We start from the raw sequence: 23,253 nt of genomic DNA, 5'->3' as shown, positions 1-23,253 counted from the left end.
TCACAGCTGCTGCGGTGGGAAACGCTGGGACTTGTGTGGCTATGCAGTTTTTGCATTGTTGGGAACTTTTAAGGACCAGCCTTGAATTTTACACATTTGATAAGTGAAGCCTGGATATATAGTGAAGAGAGCTGGGATAATCTGGACAGAATCTGCAGGCTGCATCTCCAAATCACAAGTGGCTTTAGATCTGACTCTTACAGACAGGCATGCATGTCTCAGGGTGATTACACACTAACACATTGTGATTAATCACACACATTTGTATACAACAGAACTGGCTTCTGCTCCGCGGCTGCTGAGTGAGCCCTCATCTGGGACTCTCCTCAGCTCTTTCTGGGACAGTGGCGCGGCTGCCCCTCTGTTGGTCTTCCTTGGTCTCTTGTGTTCTGGGGGCCTCTGGATGTCTGGAGTTTTGATCTCCTCCATACCTGCTTCATGCCCTGGAGGACGGGGCTGTGGCCCCCCCACACCCTCTAGCAGATCATTACATGAAGGAACCTTTTTAAAAAAAACAAGCGCATCCATGCTCACAGGTGTACACATGGGTGATCACACCCACAAACTACACCCTTTTTGGCTCCTACCTCAAAGCACACTGTGTTCTGTTGATCTTATGTGCTGCACAATAATGTTTAATATTTAGTATTTACTGTCATATTCCCATATATCATTGTGATGCTGTTTATTCTATTACTCTTGTTCTCTTCTGCTTGTTTTCTTTTTTCTTTCTCAGCAGGTGATCCAGGTGATCGATATATGCATTTTTTATTTCTTTTTTTTTTTTCTGCTCATTCTGTTGGTTTTTGTTTTTTGCCCTTCTCCCCCGTCCCTCTTCTCAGCTGTTTCTCTTTCCCTCTTTCTTTCTCCCCTTCTTTCCCCCAGTCAAGTCTGTCCCGTATTCAGCAAGTGAAAATAAAATAAACAATAAAAGGTGAATCAAATGGACCATTACGGCAAGGCTGGGATGGTCAATTTGGTAAAGTAAATCCGTTGGGCATCTTTCTTTGCCTTTAGACAACAATTCTGATGGCAAAAGAGCCAAACGGGACAGGCAAAAAAAAAAGAAAAAAAAGAAGTGGCTTTAGATCTGACTCTTACAGACAGGCATGCATGTCTCAGGGTGATTACACACTAACACATTGTGATTAATCACACACATTTGTATACATTTTATTAACAAGATTAAAAAAAAACACTATACAAAATGTGTTTTTGTGACAGGCCGCTAGTAACAAAGTGCTTAAAGATTTCAAATTGGTTCTTTCCCAAGTTTTCTGTTATGTGTACACATATTCCTTGAATTAGGTGCTTTTTAATTCTCCAATAATGGTCAGTGCAAAGTGTTTACACAAACAAACAAACAAGTGTTTACACAAACAAACAAACAAACAAAAAACATTACTCAGAAAATGGTCAGGTACAAGAACTGGATTAAAAAGGATTGGAAAAAACAGATAATGTCCAATGAAATACTTTAGCGTGTGGCTCATGACTTTTGCACAGTACTGTAAATGTTATTAATAATGAAAGATATAAAGATGTAGCTTTCCCATTTTTAAAAAATTCCCATACACATTATTCTTTTCTTCTAGTGAAGGTGCCTCCTCCTTCAGACCTTAGGATAACTAATTTCTCAGACAGTGACATCACGGTGCGCTGGGAAGCTGCAGATGATGATGATGTTTCTTACCTCATTAAGTGGATCTCCCTAAGTGGAGGCGACCTGAGGCAGGTGGGGAAGAACTATTGAGTTGTTGGAGTACATATTATGAAATAAAAAATACAATATCTCAATAAACTGTTGTCCTGTGTCTTAAGGAGTATCAGATATCACTGTCTGCACTCTATGGAGATGGAGCTCAGAGTGAAGCTGTGGCCGTACGCTATAGCACCTGTGAGTCACACATTTTAACTATATCAGCTGCTGGTGGGAGCAGGCTCTCATGGATCTTTCTGGATATTTGCAGCGGGGACATGCTGGGGTCATTTTGGAGCAGGTTAATTTGTGTGCGCCACGTGTCATAATCAGTTTTGTTGTTAGGTCTGGGAACCTTACCGGAGAAGGTACGGAGTCTAACCTGGGACTGGATGTGTTTGACATCTTGCCTTCGTACGATATGCTCTACCACGACCTTCTGAATGTCAGGTGGATTCAAATCACTTACTGAAAGGGACGCACAGGCTTAAGCAGACAAAGAAGGAAATCGGGTAAACCCTCCAGCACTCATTTCTGTGTCCATTCTGGGCTAAAAACAAAAACACCTCATAACTACCTGTGGATGCTGGCTGAGCCTCTGAAGGTTGAGTGATATGTCATTAAGCAGGTAGTCAGAGTTCTCATTGATCAGTTCCTTGAGGGAAGTGTATCCACAGGCCTTACTGATGTCCTACATGGAGCTCAGCGCCGCCTGGCTCACCAGCAGTGTCTCCTCACCAGCTTTCTCCAGCACAGGATACAGCGAGGCCATCAACAAGGCACAGAAATTGCGGCCCACTGGCTGAGCACAGCAGGCGATTCCCCCGAGTTGGATGCACAGCTGACAGATGTTGCTGTTGAGCTAATGGATCATGGATGCAGATGTTGATGAGGAAGGAATCACTTGGAGAGAGCTTGTATTTGAGTTGCTGGCATCACTGTTGTATATCGAGGGGAGTCTGGATGGACCGAGCAGCTACGCAAAGAGACAAAACCTGTGTTAAAGCACTGCTTTCTAACCACTTTTACACATGCACTGCAGCTCTGAAGTTTTCAAGATATTGTCCATGCACGTGAGAACGCAAATGTCTGACACAGTTAGATCAAACATTAAACAGCCTTTAGCCTTCCTGCTCCTGAGTGAAAGCCTGTATTATATCTGACTGTGCTCATGTGGGGATAAGACAGATTAGCCTTTTCTCAAAGTGAAGAGTGGGGGCCAATTTAGGATCTTCACTCAAATTTAAAATACAAGGGAAACTGATGTATTTCCTTAAATAAACAAAAACCACACAAGCGCTTATAAAATGCTCATCCTACCCAGTCATATGCAAAGTGTTAGAATCAACGTGTGATCCACCTGCCACTAAGAGATATTATTTCTCTTTGGTAGATGGAAAAAATGGAATCAAACTCACTGTCAGTAGCTACAACAGCACATTTGTTATAATATGATGAATCAAGCATTTAGATATTAAATAGTATTGAGGGAGACAGGATCAAATACAGTGGGGCAAAAAAGTATTTAGTCAGCCACCAATTGTGCACGTTCTCCCACTTAAAAATATGAGAGAGGCCTGTCATTTTCATCATAGGTATACCTCTAACTTGTCCGAGTTTTAAAGAACTGATTTGCAAATTATGGTGGAAAAGAAGTATTTGGTCACCTCATTTTTTGCCCCACTGCGTAATATACAAAGATATTTGTGGCAACTCGATGTGCTTTGTCCACTTTTATTATCGGATTGCTCTGTTAACCAAAGGGAATACCTCAGTTTATTGTATGTTTGACTATAATTTACAAAAAGACTAAAGCATCATTTCTTATCTTTTCTACAATAACTATGAAATGAACAAATGGAGAGTGCTCGCTCAAGTCATGGATCAAGTGACTTAAAGGGCCGTTTTCAAAGAAAACTAAAAGTGTATAAGCAACCAAGGAAGTGAGTCCTACCTGGCCACTGGACAACATTCAGTGACAGTGCACTTGCTGGCATCTCCGGTGGGCAGAGCCCTGATTCAGTAGGGTGAATAAGGGATCTTGTCTCCTCCGTACTTAATGAGAGTGGTGTATCTGTCAGTCATGTCTGGCACATAAAACACCAGGTAGGTCCCATCATGGCTGTCACAGATATCTGCTTCTTGGGCTTCCCCTCTGGGTCCTTCAGGAGAAAACAAAAACTGTTACCTAAATATCAATGCTTTGAATACATTATTGTGTGGTCCACGTTCATGCACTCACAGTGATCTGCACTGCCAGCAGTCCCTCACCTGCATCTTTGGCATCAATGGTGACCTTCACTGGCAGAGAGGTGGGCGCTCCAGTGGTGTTAAGGCCGGATCCACTTGCACGCACCTTGCTGGTATCATGGGTGGGCAGCACCTTCACCTTGTAAGGGCGGACCAAAGGGGAGAGAAGACAACTGGCTGTGGAATACAGTCTCACAAATGAAAGGAGCCTTATTTACAGAACCGAGTAAACCACGCAAAGAGTTTTCCATTTTCAAAGCTGGCCAGAGTGGAACACTGTAACATGTAACACCTAGAAGGTTCAGATGGCTGCAGTACTTTGCTAATTTGGATCAAAAGTTTGGGGGGAAAATGTAATTAAATCAAGTGATTGTAATGCTGTTACTTCCGTTGTGTAGTTAACCATCTATCATTTTAGATGTTTCATTAGCAGCCTGATGAAATTAGCTGTGTAGTTAGCCGACTTCTGCCATCCAAACAGATGAGGTGAATTATGCAGATCACTAGCACAGTACACAGATTACCACTTCTTATTCCAGCCAGACTTCAGGTACTTCATTCGAATCATGCAGTAACAACAAAGATTTATTACTACTGGCTTTTTAAATTGTGCTTCTTCTGTTCTAGAAAAACAGAAACATGTGATCACAGGGTTTTGTTTTTTTCAATGACATTTGTGTTGGTTGTGTCGGTTGCAGGCAAACATTTATCATAATGGTTAGATATTAGGAAATAGCTTAAAATGTGTGCATATTTAACTTGTTGCACTGCCGTAGTGTTACCTGCGTGGGATCTCCTCATGAGCATATGACTGTACCCTGGATGATGATATGTGAGGAGCTTGAACTTGATTCGCTAACAGAAACGAATTTGGCTAGCTTAGCGCACATGTCTTGTGGCAAGATATATGCACTTAAATGTTTTAAGTCATTGGCTGTTCTGCCAAATTGCCACCAACCTGCAACTTTGTGAGCTGACTGTTTCGCGATTTTTGTGTTTTAGACAACAAAAATAAAAGAAAAAGATGTACAGATCCAGGCTTTTCCTTTACTGTGGTAGTCGCATAGAATGACGTCACTGACACTGGTTTAATATGAAAACAAACTTTGCAAAAAAAAGAAAGAAGAAGAAGTGAGTCGGCGTGTCATCTTTATCGAGCACCATACATGTTTTGCCTCACATTAAAATTATTATTTTGCCTTTTCAAAAATAATTTATATTCAGAGAAGTCAAATATAGCAAATTTGTACAGCTTACACGGCCGCCAGGTGGCGCAGAACACTTGCCGGCCCCTGGCAATTTGAAGCACAGACAGGCCCTGGTTCGAGCCTCGGCTCGAACACACTCACTGAGTTCAGGTCCTATCTGTGTCTTCAGTCTGCTAGGGGGATTCCTGGTCTGCGCAGGGAATCCCAATCCTTTTTTTTTCTTTTCTTTTTTGGGCTGTTGGGGCCTGTATTTACAAAGCTGGGACTATCTCCGTTGTCATGGCTACCAAGAACAACGCCAGCTTGGGGGAGAGCCGATAAGCAAACACTCATTCATCCTTTCTCCTCTTTCGTTTCACAGCTGCTGCGGTGGGAAACGCTGGGACTTGTGTGGCTATGCAGTTTTTGCATTGTTGGGAACTTTTAAGGACCAGCCTTGAATTTTACAGATTTGATAAGTGAAGCCTGGATATATAGTGAAGAGAGCTGGGATAATCTGGACAGAATCTGCAGGCTGCATCTCCAAATCACAAGTGGCTTTAGATCTGACTCTTACAGACAGGCATGCATGTCTCAGGGTGATTACACACTAACACATTGTGATTAATCACACACATTTGTATACATTTTATTAACAAGATAATAAAAAAAAACACTATACAAAATGTGTTTTTGTGACAGGCCGCTAGTAACAAAGTGCTTAAAGATTTCAAATTGGTTCTTTCCCAAGTTTTCTGTTATGTGTACACATATTCCTTGAATTAGGTGCTTTTTAATTCTCCAATAATGGTCAGTGCAAAGTGTTTACACAAACAAACAAACAAACAAACAAACAAGTGTTTACACAAACAAACAAACAAAAAACATTACTCAGAAAATGGTCAGGTACAAGAACTGGATTAAAAAGGATTGGAAAAAACAGATAATGTCCAATGAAATACTTTAGCGTGTGGCTCATGACTTTTGCACAGTACTGTAAATGTTATTAATAATGAAAGATATAAAGATGTAGCTTTCCCATTTTTAAAAAATTCCCATACACATTATTCTTTTCTTCTAGTGAAGGTGCCTCCTCCTTCAGACCTTAGGATAACTAATTTCTCAGACAGTGACATCACGGTGCGCTGGGAAGCTGCAGATGATGATGATGTTTCTTACCTCATTAAGTGGATCTCCCTAAGTGGAGGCGACCTGAGGCAGGTGGGGAAGAACTATTGAGTTGTTGGAGTACATATTATGAAATAAAAAATACAATATCTCAATAAACTGTTGTCCTGTGTCTTAAGGAGTATCAGATATCACTGTCTGCACTCTATGGAGATGGAGCTCAGAGTGAAGCTGTGGCCGTACGCTATAGCACCTGTGAGTCACACATTTTAACTATATCAGCTGCTGGTGGGAGCAGGCTCTCATGGATCTTTCTGGATATTTGCAGCGGGGACATGCTGGGGTCATTTTGGAGCAGGTTAATTTGTGTGCGCCACGTGTCATAATCAGTTTTGTTGTTAGGTCTGGGAACCTTACCGGAGAAGGTACGGAGTCTAACCTGGGACTGGATGTGTTTGACATCTTGCCTTCGTACGATATGCTCTACCACGACCTTCTGAATGTCAGGTGGATTCAAATCACTTACTGAAAGGGACGCACAGGCTTAAGCAGACAAAGAAGGAAATCGGGTAAACCCTCCAGCACTCATTTCTGTGTCCATTTTGGGCTAAAAACAAAAACACCTCATAACTACCTGTGGATGCTGGCTGAGCCTCTGAAGGTTGAGTGATATGTCATTAAGCAGGTAGTCAGAGTTCTCATTGATCAGTTCCTTGAGGGAAGTGTATCCACAGGCCTTACTGATGTCCTACATGGAGCTCAGCGCCGCCTGGCTCACCAGCAGTGTCTCCTCACCAGCTTTCTCCAGCACAGGATACAGCGAGGCCATCAACAAGGCACAGAAATTGCGGCCCACTGGCTGAGCACAGCAGGCGATTCCCCCGAGTTGGATGCACAGCTGACAGATGTTGCTGTTGAGCTAATGGATCATGGATGCAGATGTTGATGATGAAGGAATCACTTGGAGAGAGCTTGTATTTGAGTTGCTGGCATCACTGTTGTATATCGAGGGGAGTCTGGATGGACCGAGCAGCTACGCAAAGAGACAAAACCTGTGTTAAAGCACTGCTTTCTAACCACTTTTACACATGCACTGCAGCTCTGAAGTTTTCAAGATATTGTCCATGCACGTGAGAACGCAAATGTCTGACACAGTTAGATCAAACATTAAACAGCCTTTAGCCTTCCTGCTCCTGAGTGAAAGCCTGTATTATATCTGACTGTGCTCATGTGGGGATAAGACAGATTAGCCTTTTCTCAAAGTGAAGAGTGGGGGCCAATTTAGGATCTTCACTCAAATTTAAAATACAAGGGAAACTGATGTATTTCCTTAAATAAACAAAAACCACACAAGCGCTTATAAAATGCTCATCCTACCCAGTCATATGCAAAGTGTTAGAATCAACGTGTGATCCACCTGCCACTAAGAGATATTATTTCTCTTTGGTAGATGGAAAAAATGGAATCAAACTCACTGTCAGTAGCTACAACAGCACATTTGTTATAATATGATGAATCAAGCATTTAGATATTAAATAGTATTGAGGGAGACAGGATCAAATACAGTGGGGCAAAAAAGTATTTAGTCAGCCACCAATTGTGCACGTTCTCCCACTTAAAAATATGAGAGAGGCCTGTCATTTTCATCATAGGTATACCTCTAACTTGTCCGAGTTTTAAAGAACTGATTTGCAAATTATGGTGGAAAAGAAGTATTTGGTCACCTCATTTTTTGCCCCACTGCGTAATATACAAAGATATTTGTGGCAACTCGATGTGCTTTGTCCACTTTTATTATCGGATTGCTCTGTTAACCAAAGGGAATACCTCAGTTTATTGTATGTTTGACTATAATTTACAAAAAGACTAAAGCATCATTTCTTATCTTTTCTACAATAACTATGAAATGAACAAATGGAGAGTGCTCGCTCAAGTCATGGATCAAGTGACTTAAAGGGCCGTTTTCAAAGAAAACTAAAAGTGTATAAGCAACCAAGGAAGTGAGTCCTACCTGGCCACTGGACAACATTCAGTGACAGTGCACTTGCTGGCATCTCCGGTGGGCAGAGCCCTGATTCAGTAGGGTGAATAAGGGATCTTGTCTCCTCCGTACTTAATGAGAGTGGTGTATCTGTCAGTCATGTCTGGCACATAAAACACCAGGTAGGTCCCATCATGGCTGTCACAGATATCTGCTTCTTGGGCTTCCCCTCTGGGTCCTTCAGGAGAAAACAAAAACTGTTACCTAAATATCAATGCTTTGAATACATTATTGTGTGGTCCACGTTCATGCACTCACAGTGATCTGCACTGCCAGCAGTCCCTCACCTGCATCTTTGGCATCAATGGTGACCTTCACTGGCAGAGAGGTGGGCGCTCCAGTGGTGTTAAGGCCGGATCCACTTGCACGCACCTTGCTGGTATCATGGGTGGGCAGCACCTTCACCTTGTAAGGGCGGACCAAAGGGGAGAGAAGACAACTGGCTGTGGAATACAGTCTCACAAATGAAAGGAGCCTTATTTACAGAACCGAGTAAACCACGCAAACAGTTTTCCATTTTCAAAGCTGGCCAGAGTGGAACACTGTAACATGTAACACCTAGAAGGTTCAGATGGCTGCAGTACTTTGCTAATTTGGATCAAATGTTTGGGGGGAAAATGTAATTAAATCAAGTGATTGTAATGCTGTTACTTCCGTTGTGTAGTTAACCATCTATCATTTTAGATGTTTCATTAGCAGCCTGATGAAATTAGCTGTGTAGTTAGCCGACTTCTGCCATCCAAACAGATGAGGTGAATTATGCAGATCACTAGCACAGTACACAGATGACCACTTCTTATTCCAGCCAGACTTCAGGTACTTCATTCGAATCATGCAGTAACAACAAAGATTTATTACTACTGGCTTTTTAAATTGTGCTTCTTCTGTTCTAGAAAAACAGAAACATGTGATCACAGGGTTTTGTTTTTTTCAATGACATTTGTGTTGGTTGTGTCGGTTGCAGGCAAACATTTATCATAATGGTTAGATATTAGGAAATAGCTTAAAATGTGTGCATATTTAACTTGTTGCACTGCCGTAGTGTTACCTGCGTGGGATCTCCTCATGAGCATATGACTGTACCCTGGATGATGATATGTGAGGAGCTTGAACTTGATTCGCTAACAGAAACTAATTTGGCTAGCTTAGCGCACATGTCTTGTGGCAAGATATATGCACTTAAATGTTTTAAGTCATTGGCTGTTCTGCCAAATTGCCACCAACCTGCAACTTTGTGAGCTGACTGTTTCGCGATTTTTGTGTTTTAGACAACAAAAATAAAAGAAAAAGATGTACAGATCCAGGCTTTTCCTTTACTGTGGTAGTCGCATAGAATGACGTCACTGACACTGGTTTAATATGAAAACAAACTTTGCAAAAAAAAGAAAGAAGAAGAAGTGAGTCGGCGTGTCATCTTTATCGAGCACCATACATGTTTTGCCTCACATTAAAATTATTATTTTTCCTTTTCAAAAATAATTTATATTCAGAGAAGTCAAATATAGCAAATTTGTACAGCTTACACGGCGGGCAGGTGGCGCAGAACACCTGCCGGCCCCTGGCAACTTGAAGCACAGACAGGCCCTGGTTCGAGCCTCGGCTCGAACACACTCACTGAGTTCAGGTCCTATCTGTGTCTTCAGTCTGCTAGGGGGATTCCTGGGCTGCGCAGGGAATCCCAATCCTTTTTTTTTCTTTTCTTTTTTGGGCTGTTGGGGCCTGTATTTACAAAGCTGGGACTATCTCCGTTGTCATGGCTACCAAGAACAACGCCAGCTTGGGGGAGAGCGGAGAGCCGATAAGCAAACACTCATTCATCCTTTCTCCTCTTTCGTTTCACAGCTGCTGCGGTGGGAAACGCTGGGACTTGTGTGGCTATGCAGTTTTTGCATTGTTGGCAACTTTTAAGGACCAGCCTTGAATTTTACACATTTGATAAGTGAAGCCTGGATATATAGTGAAGAGAGCTGGGATAATCTGGACACAATCTGCAGGCTGCATCTCCAAATCACAAGTGGCTTTAGATCTGACTCTTACAGACAGGCATGCATGTCTCAGGGTGATTACACACTAACACATTGTGATTAATCACACACATTTGTATACATTTTATTAACAAGATAATAAAAAAAAAACACTATACAAAATGTGTTTTTGTGACAGGCCGCTAGTAACAAAGTGCTCTCAAGGTTAAATACACATACCGGTAGACATTGAGGGCTAGCAGGAGGGACCATGCGCTTACCTGCTGCTCTCTGGCAGGTAGCTCCATGCCCTCCTGGGTTTTAAATGCACCTTAGAACACACATGCATCAACACTACAATGAGCGGGTGGAGGGAGGTTTGGAGTCTTCTCTCACCCCCATTCTCTGCGACCTGCTGGAGCGGGGGGGGGGGGGCTAGGAGGAGGAGTTGGCCGTCCGACTGCGGTCTGGGGTGTGGGGCCTCCCTGCTGCTGCGGAGTCGGGGCGGTCTGCCTCCCCCCACCGCAGGGAAAAGGGTAATACCACCTGGGTCTGGGTGCAGTTCCCCCTCCAGGGGCAAGGGTACCTAGACCCGGTTTGTAGGGTACGCTTGGGGAGTGTGATCGTGTGTACAGCGTCTCTTTATGTCTGTCTCCACGTTGGTTGAGTGTGGAGTAAGTGCATATGAGAGCATGAGGGTGGGAATGGATGTTTGTATATGTGTGTGCCTGTATTTCTGTGTCTATATGTCAGGTTGGGTGTCAGGCGCCACCTCTCTGGGGACATCTCAGGCCCTCCAAGGTTTGGAGGCCTATCTCCCCCTACCACCACTTCCCCTGCCAGTGGCGGACTCCCTCAGACATCGGTGCGTTGGTGGTTCTTTGTGTCCGGGGATGGGCGTCCAGGTACACACCGGCTCACTCCTTGGCGGCCGCTTATCGGGGCCTGGAGCCTGGGGCTCGCTCGGGCCACTCACGGGCGCGTCACTGCAACTCCCCCTGGCTTCTGCTCCGCGGCTGCTGAGTGAGCCCTCATCTGGGACTCTCCTCAGCTCTTTCTGGGACAGTGGCGCGGCTGCCCCTCTGTTGGTCTTCCTTGGTCTCTTGTGTTCTGGGGGCCTCTGGATGTCTGGAGTTTTGATCTCCTCCATACCTGCTTCATGCCCTGGAGGACGGGGCTGTGGCCCCCCCACACCCTCTAGCAGATCATTACATGAAGGAACCTTTTTAAAAAAAACAAGCGCATCCATGCTCACAGGTGTACACATGGGTGATCACACCCACAAACTACACCCTTTTTGGCTCCTACCTCAAAGCACAGTGTTCTGTTGATCTTATGTGCTGCACAATAATGTTTAATATTTAGTATTTACTGTCATATTCCCATATATCATTGTGATGCTGTTTATTCTATTACTCTTGTTCTCTTCTGCTTGTTTTCTTTTTTCTTTCTCAGCAGGTGATCCAGGTGATCGATATATGCATTTTTTATTTCTTTTTTTTTTCTGCTCATTCTGTTGGTTTTTGTTTTTTGCCCTTCTCCCCCGTCCCTCTTCTCAGCTGTTTCTCTTTCCCTCTTTCTTTCTCCCCTTCTTTCCCCCAGTCAAGTCTGTCCCGTATTCAGCAAGTGAAAATAAAATAAACAATAAAAGGTGAATCAAATGGACCATTACGGCAAGGCTGGGATGGTCAATTTGGTAAAGTAAATCCGTTGGGCATCTTTCTTTGCCTTTAGACAACAATTCTGATGGTAAAAGAGCCAAACGGGACAGGCAAAAAAAAAAGAAAAAAAGAAAAAAAAGAAGTGGCTTTAGATCTGACTCTTACAGACAGGCATGCATGTCTCAGGGTGATTACACACTAACACATTGTGATTAATCACACACATTTGTATACATTTTATTAACAAGATAAAAAAAAAACACTATACAAAATGTGTTTTTGTGACAGGCCGCTAGTAACAAAGTGCTTAAAGATTTCAAATTGGTTCTTTCCCAAGTTTTCTGTTATGTGTACACATATTCCTTGAATTAGGTGCTTTTTAATTCTCCAATAATGGTCAGTGCAAAGTGTTTACACAAACAAACAAACAAACAAACAAGTGTTTACACAAACAAACAAACAAAAAACATTACTCAGAAAATGGTCAGGTACAAGAACTGGATTAAAAAGGATTGGAAAAAACAGATAATGTCCAATGAAATACTTTAGCGTGTGGCTCATGACTTTTGCACAGTACTGTAAATGTTATTAATAATGAAAGATATAAAGATGTAGCTTTCCCATTTTTAAAAAATTCCCATACACATTATTCTTTTCTTCTAGTGAAGGTGCCTCCTCCTTCAGACCTTAGGATAACTAATTTCTCAGACAGTGACATCACGGTGCGCTGGGAAGCTGCAGATGATGATGATGTTTCTTACCTCATTAAGTGGATCTCCCTAAGTGGAGGCGACCTGAGGCAGGTGGGGAAGAACTATTGAGTTGTTGGAGTACATATTATGAAATAAAAAATACAATATCTCAATAAACTGTTGTCCTGTGTCTTAAGGAGTATCAGATATCACTGTCTGCACTCTATGGAGATGGAGCTCAGAGTGAAGCTGTGGCCGTACGCTATAGCACCTGTGAGTCACACATTTTAACTATATCAGCTGCTGGTGGGAGCAGGCTCTCATGGATCTTTCTGGATATTTGCAGCGGGGACATGCTGGGGTCATTTTGGAGCAGGTTAATTTGTGTGCGCCACGTGTCATAATCAGTTTTGTTGTTAGGTCTGGGAACCTTACCGGAGAAGGTACGGAGTCTAACCTGGGACTGGATGTGTTTGACATCTTGCCTTCGTACGATATGCTCTACCACGACCTTCTGAATGTCAGGTGGATTCAAATCACTTACTGAAAGGGACGCACAGGCTTAAGCAGACAAAGAAGGAAATCGGGTAAACCCTCCAGCACTCATTTCTGTGTCCATTTTGGGCTAAAAACAAAAACACCTCATAACTACCTGTGGATGCTGGCTGAGCCTCTGAAGGTTGAGTGATATGTCATTAAGCAGGTAGTCAGAGTTCTCATTGATCAGTTCCTTGAGGGAAGTGTATCCACAGGCCTTACTGATGTCCTACATGGAGCTCAGCGCCGCCTGGCTCACCAGCAGTGTCTCCTCACCAGCTTTCTCCAGCACAGGATACAGCGAGGCCATCAACAAGGCACAGAAATTGCGGCCCACTGGCTGAGCACAGCAGGCGATTCCCCCGAGTTGGATGCACAGCTGACAGATGTTGCTGTTGAGCTAATGGATCATGGATGCAGATGTTGATGATGAAGGAATCACTTGGAGAGAGCTTGTATTTGAGTTGCTGGCATCACTGTTGTATATCGAGGGGAGTCTGGATGGACCGAGCAGCTACGCAAAGAGACAAAACCTGTGTTAAAGCACTGCTTTCTAACCACTTTTACACATGCACTGCAGCTCTGAAGTTTTCAAGATATTGTCCATGCACGTGAGAACGCAAATGTCTGACACAGTTAGATCAAACATTAAACAGCCTTTAGCCTTCCTGCTCCTGAGTGAAAGCCTGTATTATATCTGACTGTGCTCATGTGGGGATAAGACAGATTAGCCTTTTCTCAAAGTGAAGAGTGGGGGCCAATTTAGGATCTTCACTCAAATTTAAAATACAAGGGAAACTGATGTATTTCCTTAAATAAACAAAAACCACACAAGCGCTTATAAAATGCTCATCCTACCCAGTCATATGCAAAGTGTTAGAATCAACGTGTGATCCACCTGCCACTAAGAGATATTATTTCTCTTTGGTAGATGGAAAAAATGGAATCAAACTCACTGTCAGTAGCTACAACAGCACATTTGTTATAATATGATGAATCAAGCATTTAGATATTAAATAGTATTGAGGGAGACAGGATCAAATACAGTGGGGCAAAAAAGTATTTAGTCAGCCACCAATTGTGCACGTTCTCCCACTTAAAAATATGAGAGAGGCCTGTCATTTTCATCATAGGTATACCTCTAACTTGTCCGAGTTTTAAAGAACTGATTTGCAAATTATGGTGGAAAAGAAGTATTTGGTCACCTCATTTTTTGCCCCACTGCGTAATATACAAAGATATTTGTGGCAACTCGATGTGCTTTGTCCACTTTTATTATCGGATTGCTCTGTTAACCAAAGGGAATACCTCAGTTTATTGTATGTTTGACTATAATTTACAAAAAGACTAAAGCATCATTTCTTATCTTTTCTACAATAACTATGAAATGAACAAATGGAGAGTGCTCGCTCAAGTCATGGATCAAGTGACTTAAAGGGCCGTTTTCAAAGAAAACTAAAAGTGTATAAGCAACCAAGGAAGTGAGTCCTACCTGGCCACTGGACAACATTCAGTGACAGTGCACTTGCTGGCATCTCCGGTGGGCAGAGCCCTGATTCAGTAGGGTGAATAAGGGATCTTGTCTCCTCCGTACTTAATGAGAGTGGTGTATCTGTCAGTCATGTCTGGCACATAAAACACCAGGTAGGTCCCATCATGGCTGTCACAGATATCTGCTTCTTGGGCTTCCCCTCTGGGTCCTTCAGGAGAAAACAAAAACTGTTACCTAAATATCAATGCTTTGAATACATTATTGTGTGGTCCACGTTCATGCACTCACAGTGATCTGCACTGCCAGCAGTCCCTCACCTGCATCTTTGGCATCAATGGTGACCTTCACTGGCAGAGAGGTGGGCGCTCCAGTGGTGTTAAGGCCGGATCCACTTGCACGCACCTTGCTGGTATCATGGGTGGGCAGCACCTTCACCTTGTAAGGGCGGACCAAAGGGGAGAGAAGACAACTGGCTGTGGAATACAGTCTCACAAATGAAAGGAGCCTTATTTACAGAACCGAGTAAACCACGCAAAGAGTTTTCCATTTTCAAAGCTGGCCAGAGTGGAACACTGTAACATGTAACACCTAGAAGGTTCAGATGGCTGCAGTACTTTGCTAATTTGGATCAAATGTTTGGGGGGAAAATGTAATTAAATCAAGTGATTGTAATGCTGTTACTTCCGTTGTGTAGTTAACCATCTATCATTTTAGATGTTTCATTAGCAGCCTGATGAAATTAGCTGTGTAGTTAGCCGACTTCTGCCATCCAAACAGATGAGGTGAATTATGCAGATCACTAGCACAGTACACAGATTACCACTTCTTATTCCAGCCAGACTTCAGGTACTTCATTCGAATCATGCAGTAACAACAAAGATTTATTACTACTGGCTTTTTAAATTGTGCTTCTTCTGTTCTAGAAAAACAGAAACATGTGATCACAGGGTTTTGTTTTTTTCAATGACATTTGTGTTGGTTGTGTCGGTTGCAGGCAAACATTTATCATAATGGTTAGATATTAGGAAATAGCTTAAAATGTGTGCATATTTAACTTGTTGCACTGCCGTAGTGTTACCTGCGTGGGATCTCCTCATGAGCATATGACTGTACCCTGGATGATGATATGTGAGGAGCTTGAACTTGATTCGCTAACAGAAACTAATTTGGCTAGCTTAGCGCACATGTCTTGTGGCAAGATATATGCACTTAAATGTTTTAAGTCATTGGCTGTTCTGCCAAATTGCCACCAACCTGCAACTTTGTGAGCTGACTGTTTCGCGATTTTTGTGTTTTAGACAACAAAAATAAAAGAAAAAGATGTACAGATCCAGGCTTTTCCTTTACTGTGGTAGTCGCATAGAATGACGTCACTGACACTGGTTTAATATGAAAACAAACTTTGCAAAAAAAAGAAAGAAGAAGAAGTGAGTCGGCGTGTCATCTTTATCGAGCACCATACATGTTTTGCCTCACATTAAAATTATTATTTTTCCTTTTCAAAAATAATTTATATTCAGAGAAGTCAAATATAGCAAATTTGTACAGCTTACACGGCGGGCAGGTGGCGCAGAACACCTGCCGGCCCCTGGCAACTTGAAGCACAGACAGGCCCTGGTTCGAGTCGAGGCTCGAACACACTCACTGAGTTCAGGTCCTATCTGTGTCTTCAGTCTGCTAGGGGGATTCCTGGGCTGCGCAGGGAATCCCAATCCTTTTTTTTTCTTTTCTTTTTTGGGCTGTTGGGGCCTGTATTTACAAAGCTGGGACTATCTCCGTTGTCATGGCTACCAAGAACAACGCCAGCTTGGGGGAGAGCGGAGAGCCGATAAGCAAACACTCATTCATCCTTTCTCCTCTTTCGTTTCACAGCTGCTGCGGTGGGAAACGCTGGGACTTGTGTGGCTATGCAGTTTTTGCATTGTTGGCAACTTTTAAGGACCAGCCTTGAATTTTACACATTTGATAAGTGAAGCCTGGATATATAGTGAAGAGAGCTGGGATAATCTGGACACAATCTGCAGGCTGCATCTCCAAATCACAAGTGGCTTTAGATCTGACTCTTACAGACAGGCATGCATGTCTCAGGGTGATTACACACTAACACATTGTGATTAATCACACACATTTGTATACATTTTATTAACAAGATAATAAAAAAAAACACTATACAAAATGTGTTTTTGTGACAGGCCGCTAGTAACAAAGTGCTCTCAAGGTTAAATACACATACCGGTAGACATTGAGGGCTAGCAGGAGGGACCATGCGCTTACCTGCTGCTCTCTGGCAGGTAGCTCCATGCCCTCCTGGGTTTTAAATGCACCTTAGAACACACATGCATCAACACTACAATGAGCGGGTGGAGGGAGGTTTGGAGTCTTCTCTCACCCCCATTCTCTGCGACCTGCTGGAGCGGGGGGGGGGGGGGCTAGGAGGAGGAGTTGGCCGTCCGACTGCGGTCTGGGGTGTGGGGCCTCCCTGCTGCTGCGGAGTCGGGGCGGTCTGCCTCCCCCCACCGCAGGGAAAAGGGTAATACCACCTGGGTCTGGGTGCAGTTCCCCCTCCAGGGGCAAGGGTACCTAGACCCGGTTTGTAGGGTACGCTTGGGGAGTGTGATCGTGTGTACAGCGTCTCTTTATGTCTGTCTCCACGTTGGTTGAGTGTGGAGTAAGTGCATATGAGAGCATGAGGGTGGGAATGGATGTTTGTATATGTGTGTGCCTGTATTTCTGTGTCTATATGTCAGGTTGGGTGTCAGGCGCCACCTCTCTGGGGACATCTCAGGCCCTCCAAGGTTTGGAGGCCTATCTCCCCCTACCACCACTTCCCCTGCCAGTGGCGGACTCCCTCAGACATCGGTGCGTTGGTGGTTCTTTGTGTCCGGGGATGGGCGTCCAGGTACACACCGGCTCACTCCTTGGCGGCCGCTTATCGGGGCCTGGAGCCTGGGGCTCGCTCGGGCCACTCACGGGCGCGTCACTGCAACTCCCCCTGGCTTCTGCTCCGCGGCTGCTGAGTGAGCCCTCATCTGGGACTCTCCTCAGCTCTTTCTGGGACAGTGGCGCGGCTGCCCCTCTGTTGGTCTTCCTTGGTCTCTTGTGTTCTGGGGGCCTCTGGATGTCTGGAGTTTTGATCTCCTCCATACCTGCTTCATGCCCTGGAGGACGGGGCTGTGGCCCCCCCACACCCTCTAGCAGATCATTACATGAAGGAACCTTTTTAAAAAAAACAAGCGCATCCATGCTCACAGGTGTACACATGGGTGATCACACCCACAAACTACACCCTTTTTGGCTCCTACCTCAAAGCACAGTGTTCTGTTGATCTTATGTGCTGCACAATAATGTTTAATATTTAGTATTTACTGTCATATTCCCATATATCATTGTGATGCTGTTTATTCTATTACTCTTGTTCTCTTCTGCTTGTTTTCTTTTTTCTTTCTCAGCAGGTGATCCAGGTGATCGATATATGCATTTTTTATTTCTTTTTTTTTTCTGCTCATTCTGTTGGTTTTTGTTTTTTGCCCTTCTCCCCCGTCCCTCTTCTCAGCTGTTTCTCTTTCCCTCTTTCTTTCTCCCCTTCTTTCCCCCAGTCAAGTCTGTCCCGTATTCAGCAAGTGAAAATAAAATAAACAATAAAAGGTGAATCAAATGGACCATTACGGCAAGGCTGGGATGGTCAATTTGGTAAAGTAAATCCGTTGGGCATCTTTCTTTGCCTTTAGACAACAATTCTGATGGTAAAAGAGCCAAACGGGACAGGCAAAAAAAAAAGAAAAAAAGAAAAAAAAGAAGTGGCTTTAGATCTGACTCTTACAGACAGGCATGCATGTCTCAGGGTGATTACACACTAACACATTGTGATTAATCACACACATTTGTATACATTTTATTAACAAGATAAAAAAAAAACACTATACAAAATGTGTTTTTGTGACAGGCCGCTAGTAACAAAGTGCTTAAAGATTTCAAATTGGTTCTTTCCCAAGTTTTCTGTTATGTGTACACATATTCCTTGAATTAGGTGCTTTTTAATTCTCCAATAATGGTCAGTGCAAAGTGTTTACACAAACAAACAAACAAACAAACAAGTGTTTACACAAACAAACAAACAAAAAACATTACTCAGAAAATGGTCAGGTACAAGAACTGGATTAAAAAGGATTGGAAAAAACAGATAATGTCCAATGAAATACTTTAGCGTGTGGCTCATGACTTTTGCACAGTACTGTAAATGTTATTAATAATGAAAGATATAAAGATGTAGCTTTCCCATTTTTAAAAAATTCCCATACACATTATTCTTTTCTTCTAGTGAAGGTGCCTCCTCCTTCAGACCTTAGGATAACTAATTTCTCAGACAGTGACATCACGGTGCGCTGGGAAGCTGCAGATGATGATGATGTTTCTTACCTCATTAAGTGGATCTCCCTAAGTGGAGGCGACCTGAGGCAGGTGGGGAAGAACTATTGAGTTGTTGGAGTACATATTATGAAATAAAAAATACAATATCTCAATAAACTGTTGTCCTGTGTCTTAAGGAGTATCAGATATCACTGTCTGCACTCTATGGAGATGGAGCTCAGAGTGAAGCTGTGGCCGTACGCTATAGCACCTGTGAGTCACACATTTTAACTATATCAGCTGCTGGTGGGAGCAGGCTCTCATGGATCTTTCTGGATATTTGCAGCGGGGACATGCTGGGGTCATTTTGGAGCAGGTTAATTTGTGTGCGCCACGTGTCATAATCAGTTTTGTTGTTAGGTCTGGGAACCTTACCGGAGAAGGTACGGAGTCTAACCTGGGACTGGATGTGTTTGACATCTTGCCTTCGTACGATATGCTCTACCACGACCTTCTGAATGTCAGGTGGATTCAAATCACTTACTGAAAGGGACGCACAGGCTTAAGCAGACAAAGAAGGAAATCGGGTAAACCCTCCAGCACTCATTTCTGTGTCCATTTTGGGCTAAAAACAAAAACACCTCATAACTACCTGTGGATGCTGGCTGAGCCTCTGAAGGTTGAGTGATATGTCATTAAGCAGGTAGTCAGAGTTCTCATTGATCAGTTCCTTGAGGGAAGTGTATCCACAGGCCTTACTGATGTCCTACATGGAGCTCAGCGCCGCCTGGCTCACCAGCAGTGTCTCCTCACCAGCTTTCTCCAGCACAGGATACAGCGAGGCCATCAACAAGGCACAGAAATTGCGGCCCACTGGCTGAGCACAGCAGGCGATTCCCCCGAGTTGGATGCACAGCTGACAGATGTTGCTGTTGAGCTAATGGATCATGGATGCAGATGTTGATGATGAAGGAATCACTTGGAGAGAGCTTGTATTTGAGTTGCTGGCATCACTGTTGTATATCGAGGGGAGTCTGGATGGACCGAGCAGCTACGCAAAGAGACAAAACCTGTGTTAAAGCACTGCTTTCTAACCACTTTTACACATGCACTGCAGCTCTGAAGTTTTCAAGATATTGTCCATGCACGTGAGAACGCAAATGTCTGACACAGTTAGATCAAACATTAAACAGCCTTTAGCCTTCCTGCTCCTGAGTGAAAGCCTGTATTATATCTGACTGTGCTCATGTGGGGATAAGACAGATTAGCCTTTTCTCAAAGTGAAGAGTGGGGGCCAATTTAGGATCTTCACTCAAATTTAAAATACAAGGGAAACTGATGTATTTCCTTAAATAAACAAAAACCACACAAGCGCTTATAAAATGCTCATCCTACCCAGTCATATGCAAAGTGTTAGAATCAACGTGTGATCCACCTGCCACTAAGAGATATTATTTCTCTTTGGTAGATGGAAAAAATGGAATCAAACTCACTGTCAGTAGCTACAACAGCACATTTGTTATAATATGATGAATCAAGCATTTAGATATTAAATAGTATTGAGGGAGACAGGATCAAATACAGTGGGGCAAAAAAGTATTTAGTCAGCCACCAATTGTGCACGTTCTCCCACTTAAAAATATGAGAGAGGCCTGTCATTTTCATCATAGGTATACCTCTAACTTGTCCGAGTTTTAAAGAACTGATTTGCAAATTATGGTGGAAAAGAAGTATTTGGTCACCTCATTTTTTGCCCCACTGCGTAATATACAAAGATATTTGTGGCAACTCGATGTGCTTTGTCCACTTTTATTATCGGATTGCTCTGTTAACCAAAGGGAATACCTCAGTTTATTGTATGTTTGACTATAATTTACAAAAAGACTAAAGCATCATTTCTTATCTTTTCTACAATAACTATGAAATGAACAAATGGAGAGTGCTCGCTCAAGTCATGGATCAAGTGACTTAAAGGGCCGTTTTCAAAGAAAACTAAAAGTGTATAAGCAACCAAGGAAGTGAGTCCTACCTGGCCACTGGACAACATTCAGTGACAGTGCACTTGCTGGCATCTCCGGTGGGCAGAGCCCTGATTCAGTAGGGTGAATAAGGGATCTTGTCTCCTCCGTACTTAATGAGAGTGGTGTATCTGTCAGTCATGTCTGGCACATAAAACACCAGGTAGGTCCCATCATGGCTGTCACAGATATCTGCTTCTTGGGCTTCCCCTCTGGGTCCTTCAGGAGAAAACAAAAACTGTTACCTAAATATCAATGCTTTGAATACATTATTGTGTGGTCCACGTTCATGCACTCACAGTGATCTGCACTGCCAGCAGTCCCTCACCTGCATCTTTGGCATCAATGGTGACCTTCACTGGCAGAGAGGTGGGCGCTCCAGTGGTGTTAAGGCCGGATCCACTTGCACGCACCTTGCTGGTATCATGGGTGGGCAGCACCTTCACCTTGTAAGGGCGGACCAAAGGGGAGAGAAGACAACTGGCTGTGGAATACAGTCTCACAAATGAAAGGAGCCTTATTTACAGAACCGAGTAAACCACGCAAAGAGTTTTCCATTTTCAAAGCTGGCCAGAGTGGAACACTGTAACATGTAACACCTAGAAGGTTCAGATGGCTGCAGTACTTTGCTAATTTGGATCAAATGTTTGGGGGGAAAATGTAATTAAATCAAGTGATTGTAATGCTGTTACTTCCGTTGTGTAGTTAACCATCTATCATTTTAGATGTTTCATTAGCAGCCTGATGAAATTAGCTGTGTAGTTAGCCGACTTCTGCCATCCAAACAGATGAGGTGAATTATGCAGATCACTAGCACAGTACACAGATTACCACTTCTTATTCCAGCCAGACTTCAGGTACTTCATTCGAATCATGCAGTAACAACAAAGATTTATTACTACTGGCTTTTTAAATTGTGCTTCTTCTGTTCTAGAAAAACAGAAACATGTGATCACAGGGTTTTGTTTTTTTCAATGACATTTGTGTTGGTTGTGTCGGTTGCAGGCAAACATTTATCATAATGGTTAGATATTAGGAAATAGCTTAAAATGTGTGCATATTTAACTTGTTGCACTGCCGTAGTGTTACCTGCGTGGGATCTCCTCATGAGCATATGACTGTACCCTGGATGATGATATGTGAGGAGCTTGAACTTGATTCGCTAACAGAAACTAATTTGGCTAGCTTAGCGCACATGTCTTGTGGCAAGATATATGCACTTAAATGTTTTAAGTCATTGGCTGTTCTGCCAAATTGCCACCAACCTGCAACTTTGTGAGCTGACTGTTTCGCGATTTTTGTGTTTTAGACAACAAAAATAAAAGAAAAAGATGTACAGATCCAGGCTTTTCCTTTACTGTGGTAGTCGCATAGAATGACGTCACTGACACTGGTTTAATATGAAAACAAACTTTGCAAAAAAAAGAAAGAAGAAGAAGTGAGTCGGCGTGTCATCTTTATCGAGCACCATACATGTTTTGCCTCACATTAAAATTATTATTTTTCCTTTTCAAAAATAATTTATATTCAGAGAAGTCAAATATAGCAAATTTGTACAGCTTACACGGCGGGCAGGTGGCGCAGAACACCTGCCGGCCCCTGGCAACTTGAAGCACAGACAGGCCCTGGTTCGAGTCGAGGCTCGAACACACTCACTGAGTTCAGGTCCTATCTGTGTCTTCAGTCTGCTAGGGGGATTCCTGGGCTGCGCAGGGAATCCCAATCCTTTTTTTTTCTTTTCTTTTTTGGGCTGTTGGGGCCTGTATTTACAAAGCTGGGACTATCTCCGTTGTCATGGCTACCAAGAACAACGCCAGCTTGGGGGAGAGCGGAGAGCCGATAAGCAAACACTCATTCATCCTTTCTCCTCTTTCGTTTCACAGCTGCTGCGGTGGGAAACGCTGGGACTTGTGTGGCTATGCAGTTTTTGCATTGTTGGCAACTTTTAAGGACCAGCCTTGAATTTTACACATTTGATAAGTGAAGCCTGGATATATAGTGAAGAGAGCTGGGATAATCTGGACAGAATCTGCAGGCTGCATCTCCAAATCACAAGTGGCTTTAGATCTGACTCTTACAGACAGGCATGCATGTCTCAGGGTGATTACACACTAACACATTGTGATTAATCACACACATTTGTATACATTTTATTAACAAGATAATAAAAAAAAACACTATACAAAATGTGTTTTTGTGACAGGCCGCTAGTAACAAAGTGCTCTCAAGGTTAAATA

The sequence above is a fragment of the Aulonocara stuartgranti genome (assembly GCF_965226115.1).
Source record: "Aulonocara stuartgranti genome assembly, chromosome: 10".
Lineage (NCBI taxonomy): Eukaryota > Metazoa > Chordata > Actinopteri > Cichliformes > Cichlidae > Aulonocara > Aulonocara stuartgranti.
The sequence above is the reverse complement of the archived record's forward strand: the minus strand, read 5'-3'. Positions refer to the sequence as shown.